Source organism: Sciurus vulgaris (genome assembly GCF_902686455.1).
Source record: "Sciurus vulgaris genome assembly, chromosome: 4".
In the NCBI taxonomy this organism is placed as follows: Eukaryota; Metazoa; Chordata; class Mammalia; order Rodentia; family Sciuridae; genus Sciurus; species Sciurus vulgaris.
Window position 1 is genome coordinate 78774898 of NC_136464.1, and position 8071 is coordinate 78782968.

The window sequence follows — 8071 nt, forward strand, 5'->3', positions numbered from 1 at the left end:
TCAATTTAAATTAGGTAAACAGCTAAGAGGAAAGATGACTTAAAAATTACTAACTTACAAGTTTTCTTAGGTGGTCAGACAATAAAGTCTTAGTTTAAGATGTCTAGTTTAAAGTCTTAGTTTAAAATGTCTAGAATTAATATTTATTGCTTCAAGGATTCTTTTTTTTTTTGTCAACAGGGAAAAGATGACTAATACTGTTGGCTACACTTGCCTGATTTCCTGGTTTTTATAATTATAAATGAGTAACTATAAATGTATGTTACAGGAGGCATCTGAAAAATTTGCAAAATTAAAATGCTAAAACATCAACTACTAAATATAAAATCAAATACTCTTAACTTCCTAAATTCCATATGATAATGTTATAATTAAATCAAAGAGACAAAAATGAAGCCTGACAAGTGACAGAAAGACCGAACCTATTCTAGGACTAAATGATTAAATCAAAGAGACAAAAATGAAGCCTGACAAGTGACAGAAAGACCGAACCTATTCTAGGACTAAGTGACTTCTTAACCTTGTATGATCTCCAGGATCTTGTAGTCCATTGTGCACACAATTTTACCTAAAGTAGCAATTGTGATTGTGGGCTAAGTGTTGCTGGGCAGTACTTGACAATAAAGGGTACCAGGATCCATTAGCAATGTGTACTGTCAGCACAACAATGGACCACATAGGATCCATGCTTCCTCTATTAGACTGGAGGCCAGAAGAACAGGAGCCACTTCTGATCCAGACTGACCAGGCTGCTGAGTACACAGATGCTACTATTAATATATACTAAAGGATTCTTTGACAGTTTAATGCCAAGAACACAGAAAGGAATTGACAGTTCTTCCAGGTCCTGCTTCCAGAAGCTTGAGTGTACACACTTGGGGAAAAATGACCAGTTCTAGTCCCTGTGTAAATAGAGATTTCAGTGTCTCAGTAGCTTTTTGCAAATTTGGCAGGATCAAATTCTCTTATGTCCATCCAGTACCAACCTCTTTCTCCATCTACCATGTGGGACAAATATGTGATTCCATGTCCTGTGCAGGTATCCTGAGAACAGAGGCGAGGCCGATACACTCACTTCTTCTAGTGAAACTCTCCTCACTCATTTTGGGGCTGAATCTTAAAAACCCAACTGTCAAGTTTCTAAACTCCTTGCAGGTTTGAGCTGATAACCATTCAGCTCTCACACTTGGTCCTCAGCTCTTGGGAAGTTGACTGCCAGGTGTCCCATCAGATATGAAGACACACTGTCTACTGAGGACCACTTAATGGCACACATGTTCTCAAGAATTCATAAAGTGAGGGGGAAGATGCACTGACAACTAGGCATCAGGCACTTACATGATAACCTTAATAAAGTAAGGGCATTACCTTTTAGCATTGTCTGAATGCTTATGTCCTCCAAAAATGTTTATGTTGAAATCCTAAACCCCCAAAGTGATGATAAGAAGTAGAGCCATGGAGGTTTTTTGGTCATGGGGTTGAGCCACAGGAATGGAATTATTGTCCTATATAAAACAATAGCCACAAAGAAACCTTTCAACTTCTCCTGTAAGGACACAGCCAGACAGTGCACTACCTTACTCTGATTAAGCTAATATAATAAATTATAGTAGAATTGGTGGCTTCTGAACTACCGACACTCATTTTTCACTGTGGGAGATCAAAGCACCAGGAGATTCAATGTATTTTGAGGACATTCCTAATGAATGGGAACTTCTTGTTGTGTCCTCATGTGGTAGAAGGAGCCAGCTAACCTTTGGCACCTGTTCATATGGGCACAAATTCCACTGAAGAAAGCTCTGACCTCACGAACTCATCACTTCCCCAAGGACCCACTTCCTCATACTATCACCTTGGTGGGGAGAAGTTCAATGTAGCTACTTCAGGGAACACAAACCTTCAGATGAGAGCTGCCTATGAGGAAGCAGTTCCTTACAAATTAATAAACATGGCTGGGGACTTTATCTTGGACACCCTACCTTTGAGAAGTGCACAATCTAAATTCTGCTGCTCATAAGGTACATAGTTTCTGGTATTTCATTATAGCAGACAAAACAGACTAAACTACATTTCAAATGAGAATTCTGTCCACTCAACTTTTTCCACCTATATGAACACTTCTCTCAGTTTCAAACAGGTTATGGACTCTCTGGGCATTCTATGTACATGCACAAACAACAGCAAGTTGCTCTGGGCAGCTCACTAAGGTTCATCTCCACATTCTGCCTTTCAACACATCAAATTTGGAAACAATCCACAGGGCCCTATCCCTGCAAGAAAATGGTTGTGTAGGCCCAAGTTTCCTGAGCTGGTCCTCTCTGAGATACCTCTTTAAGACAGTATTGCAGCCAGCTTCGGCCCTGCACTCTGTTCTCAACTCTCACCTGCTCAGGGGCCCCACCCAATCACTGGTTAAAGATGAGCCTACCATTCCCTGCACCTCCTTTTCCAGCTGTAAGACCTGATCACAGTTGCCATCACTTTACCACACTCATTTGTGCATTTGTTCCTCTGCTCCCACAGTATAATGAAGCTTCCATTTTCTAAGTGCATAACCTTGAGCAAATTAACATCTACCTGGCTCAGAATCCCTGTCCTACAAAATGGGTGTGAACATGGTTACTGCTCACAGAGTTCCAGCTGCCAGTGAAGAGTGCGGGGATGAAAGTTCTAAACACTTTAGTCCAGTACATGTTCATCAATGGCTCTTGCTGTCGTTAAGTGTCACTATTATTAACTGTCATTCCCACTTTGCAACATGGTAAAAGTGAATCCCAGAAAAGTAAAACCATTTAACCAAGTTCACTGGGCAAGCGGGTCCAGGTCTTTTCTGATTTCAGATTCCCTGCCCCCAGTCAGAGCTCAGGATCAGAACAGTAGAAGTGCTATGTGAAGAGCTGGCCACTGTAACACTACTAAATACAGTTTCATGAATGAACATAAGGGAAAGAATTGTGGAAAGGAGCTGAGTCCTACAGTTAACACCTGGAGGATGCTAAGATTTCACCTTCAGGCTGACTCCCTTCTATAAGGTACAAAACTGTAATGAAAACTCAGCCAAGGAGACAAGTTAGTAGTCAACACAAACAATGAAGGACACTCTCTAGGTGGCCAGGTTGGTTGGGGGCTGTACAAGCAGTTAAAGATACAGATGGGAGAGCACCATATGCTTCACATCAGACCCCTTATTCCCTGGGTCTTAGTACTCTGGTTCCCACAACTACAGGCCAGGCTGAACATGGGAACTGCTGCATGCTGGCAGGTGACATTTCCAGGAAATATCATCTATATATCTCTTCACAGCCATAAAGAAGAATGGAATTATGTCATTTGTGGGAAATGAATGATCCTGGAGAACGTCAGGCTAATTAAAATAAACCAGACTCAGAAAGTCATGTTTTTAGTGTTTTCTCTCCTATGTGAAAGGTAGAAAGAAAAATGGAATGAAAAAAAGAAAGGGGATCTCACAAGAATAGGAGGAAGATGATTGGAGTAGAGGCTCCTGGGAGAGAGAGGATGAGATGGAAAAGTCAGGCATGCGACTGATCAAATAATGTTATGCACATACATGGATGTGCGTGAATGTCACAGTGAACACACAATTAACATAATTGTACTGCACTAAGGCAAATTATTTTTTGGTACCAGGGATTAAAATTTGGCATACTTCACTATGGAGTCAAATTCCTCATCCTTTTTATATTTTATTTTGAGACAGGGTGTTCTTAAATTGCTCAGGGCTACTGTGGATGTCCACCAATAAAGCAAAAATACAAAGGCCTGTCCTGCCCTGGCTTAGGGAGCACTCACTGTGCACCAAGTACTTGCCATTTAAGTCATTTATTTCTCATAATAGTCATTTAATTTTTATAATAATCTTGGGAAATAAATGGCATCAGCCCTATCTTATAGATGAATAAACAGAGGCTCTGAGAGGTTAAAAATCTATTCAAGGTCCTATAAATATATAAAAGCCAGAATTCAAATATGTGCTGATCCACTCCAGACCTTGGTCCAGTAACATTTATTCTAGACTAGTCACTACATCTGAGAGCCTCCTGAAAAACTTTGATAAATGCAATGCCTGAGATCTACTTCCCAACTGTTCTTGTTTAACTGGTTGAAGCTACAGCCAAGGTATCTGTGTATTGGTGTGTAAGCCTCACAATTAGAAATGCAGTCTTTTTCTCTGTATTTAAAAATCAGGGAAATTAATGCAGAGAGTTTGGATACACCTTCCTAAAGTCTACAGTACAACAATGGTTAATGTCTACAGTTCTGTGGTTCTTCAAAAAGCTCTCTGTTTCTCCACACAAAAGCAGACTGCACAAAGTTTGGGGACAAACCAAACACTTTGTCACACTCAACCCAGAAGTTTCTCATGGAATGAGTGTACATGTAGGACAGATTTTAAGGTGGCACCTTGGTGATCAATGGGCCATGTCACTCAAGGGAATAGGACAAAATCATGGTCACCAAAGGCAGAGGGGTTAACTTCCCAGGACTGGGCTGTATGTGGTAAAAAACTTTTCCATAATGCATGAAACTCTGGTGTGCCTCCTCCCCAGATTAGTCTTCCCTTATGGCACATATGTTGAAATGCTTGTTCTACTATTTGTGCTCTTATTCTATTTTATATTTTCTTCTAACATGGCTTTGGAAGTTTCATGCTTTGGCATTTGTTGAAGTTTTCTTCTGAAGTTTTCAAACCACCCCGCCCAAACCATGTGGAATTTTAGCCTGTAATATTACAGTTTTATTTTATATATTTCCATTTAGTACACATTTCTGATTCTCTCTAGAAATAACAAATTTTTCATTTGTTGTTATACCTTTATTAACCCTTCACATATGATAATTGTTGTGATAAGAAACTATCTTCTGATTCCAACATCTGTAACATCACTGGGTCTACTTGAAATAATTTTACTTTCTTTTGACTCCAGGTCACAGGACTCCACTTCTTTTCTTTAAATGTTTTTTTTTAATTTGTTCTAATTAGTTGTACATGACAGTAGTGTGTATTATACATTTTGATGAATTATACAAAAATGGAGTGTAATTTCACATTTTCTGATTGTACATATTATAAGAATCGCATCAGTCATGCAGTCATATACATACATGAGGTATTAATATCTGTTTCACTCTACTATCCTTCCTACCTTCATACCATTTCCCCTCCCTTTACTCCCTTCTACCTAATATAAAGTAACTCTATAATGCTTTATATAACTTCATACATAGTACAGAGGAGACTGAGCCTAAATTTTACCTGGTTTCTCTCAGAGAAATTGCAGATCTCCCTCCATTTCCATTAGTGAGGATAATGGCTGATTGTGCAGGTTCCTCAGAGCAGATGACCAGCTCAAGATCTGCCTCAGCTCCCACTACATTTAGTCTGCTGCTTATCTCCCCAACCTGTGACCTTCAGTGCTGCTTCTATTTTTTTTATTTGTTTTTTTCATTTCAGATTGATTTAATATTTTACTCAGATCCTGAATCACAAACTGCAAGTTTGGATGACATATAGAAATAATTGTACCCAGATACCCCGTGATCCATATGAGAAAAAGCTAGGGAACAGGGGCCCATCACAAAACATAGGGAAAGGACCCTCAGAGTCACTGGGAAACCATGGGAGGTGCCAGAAATCCCTCACCCCAAATTAAAGGTATTGTATATTGTGGAAAGGGTTTTGACTAATTTGATCTTAGGATTAAAATTAGAGTAACTGAAGTTGTCAATATGATGGGGAAATGATTCCAATGAAGATCACTCTCCAGATTTGTCCATGGTAGTTAGAAAAATGTTTAGAGACCAACTTTCCCATGTTTGACATTATCCATCAGGGAATAAAATTAAGATAATGGTGACATGTTCCACTAAGAGAGTCACAGTTCTGTGTTCTCCAGTGAAATCTTGTCACCTTTCTACAGACATTAAAATTTTAGGCCTGCAGACAAAAGGCAAAGACACCCTATTCTTTAAACTTGCAACTGTTTGGACTCTCTCAGTTACATGGAGTCCTCTCATAACTCAGTCATCTAGGTAAGTGCCTTTGTGTCCTCAGATAAAGAATTAGGGTGCAGGTGGGTCCAAGAAAGGCTGTGGAAGGAGGGAATTTGAACCTACAAGTGAGGTTTCCAGTAGCTATACAGGAGACTTCAGCTCCAACAGTCCTACTAGCCCAGAGGACTGTGTTCTCTATGACACAATGAAGATATTTTCTTCTAAGACACTTGCTTCTTTAATTTAGGTTCTCCTTAATTTAGTCAATTTTTTTCACAGGCAATATCAATTAATTTTAGTTTTCCCTTTTTCTAACTTTCAGTCACACAAATTACATACAGTATGTCCATCTAGAGATTTTAAACTTTACATACTGGTATACATATTATCGGGGTAAGCCATAAGTTTTGAATTTAACATTTTATTACTTATAATTTTGCTTCTGTCATCCTCATAAATCAAACAGAACTATTATTGATGTAAGCAATTTCTTTAGTTTGAGTCATTGTCAGTTTTGAAATCTTTAAAAGGAAATGACATTCTGTGTACAAAATCTCATTTTGTAGAGGGGAAGCTCACATTGCTACAAACTACCTACTTGTATTTTCTCATGAATTGTTTGGCTCCAAATTAATTTCACCAATTAAAATTTCTCTTACCAGGTACTCAATCAATTAGAAAATATCAAATGAGAGGTCCAGGATAAAAAGTGTTGGAAGTACTTTAAATATTTTTAAAAATCAAATTAACAAGCAGGTAATTTCCCATTCCTGGCTTCAAAACATCCAGGAATGTAATTCTTCAGAGTCTGTGGGAGGAATATTTTTGTTCATAAGCCTTCAATGTTTTAGTCACTAAAAAAAATGTACCCTTTCCAAATTCTGTCACAATGGAAGTGTCTGAATCTGATTTTGTTTAAAGGAACATTTAGATCACTTGAATACCATCCTGTCCTGGTCACTGTACCTAACTTTCAGAATTTTTCCCAAATTCAACTTTTCATGTCTTTAGCATGGTCATGTAAATGTGAAACCATCTTCTTTTCTTGTAACTAAGACACAAAGAACAGATGAGACAGGAAAGACAAACCTGTTGAACAAGAAAGCAGGACTTGAATCTTAGACACTAAATCAATCAGTGTGACAGACTGTCCTGCAGATCTCCTTGGATTTCCCAGTTATGGCAACTTGGGGTCCGCAAAGAAGTATCTCTGAGGTTTCCTTTTTCTTTACTTTAAAAGAATACTTTCTCAGGCTGGGATTATGGCTCACTTGTAGAGCACATGCCTAGCACTTATGAGGCACTGGGCACCATCCTCAACACCACATAAAATAAATAAAATAAAGGTATTACATCCATCTACAATAAAAATATTTTCAAAAAGAACACTTTCTCTTCTAGTGAACTTTATCAGGAGAATTAAATTTCTCCTGATATTTTAAATTTTAAATAATAGCTGTAATATAAATATCATAGTCCAACATATGAACCCTGAACTCTCTTGTACAACTCCAAAATTTACAAACATAACCACTAATACTCACTTCTATTTCTCATACACAGTTGCCATTCATTTGCCCAATTATTGTCCAGGGTTTTGCTAATCATGTAGCTGGAGTTCATGTATTTCATGGCAGATGTGCCCACAGGACTGATATCAGCTTGATGATGGGTTTGCCTTTCCAGAGGTGCCAGCCATAGCTCCCTACTTTTCTTCATAGATTTTCAGCACAAGAAGTCACAAGGTAGAGTGTGCTGCCTTTATGAACCTCAGTCCCAAACACATTCTCTTGAAGCAGGACCAGTGTCACCTCCCAGATCCCCTTTGTGCATTTTTACATTAGTGAATAGATGGGAGGATGAGAGAATTAGCATCAATTGTGAAGCTGAGTTGTGTGATGATGATAATCCAAAGTATGTGAGGCTGCACATCCACACTCAGTGGTAAGTAATAGGATTTACCTGTCCTCTCCTCCCTAAGAGAGAGGCAGGCTGATAGTCACACTACAGATGCGAGAACAGATGTGTGCTCCCTTCACTCCTTCACCCTGGAATCTGC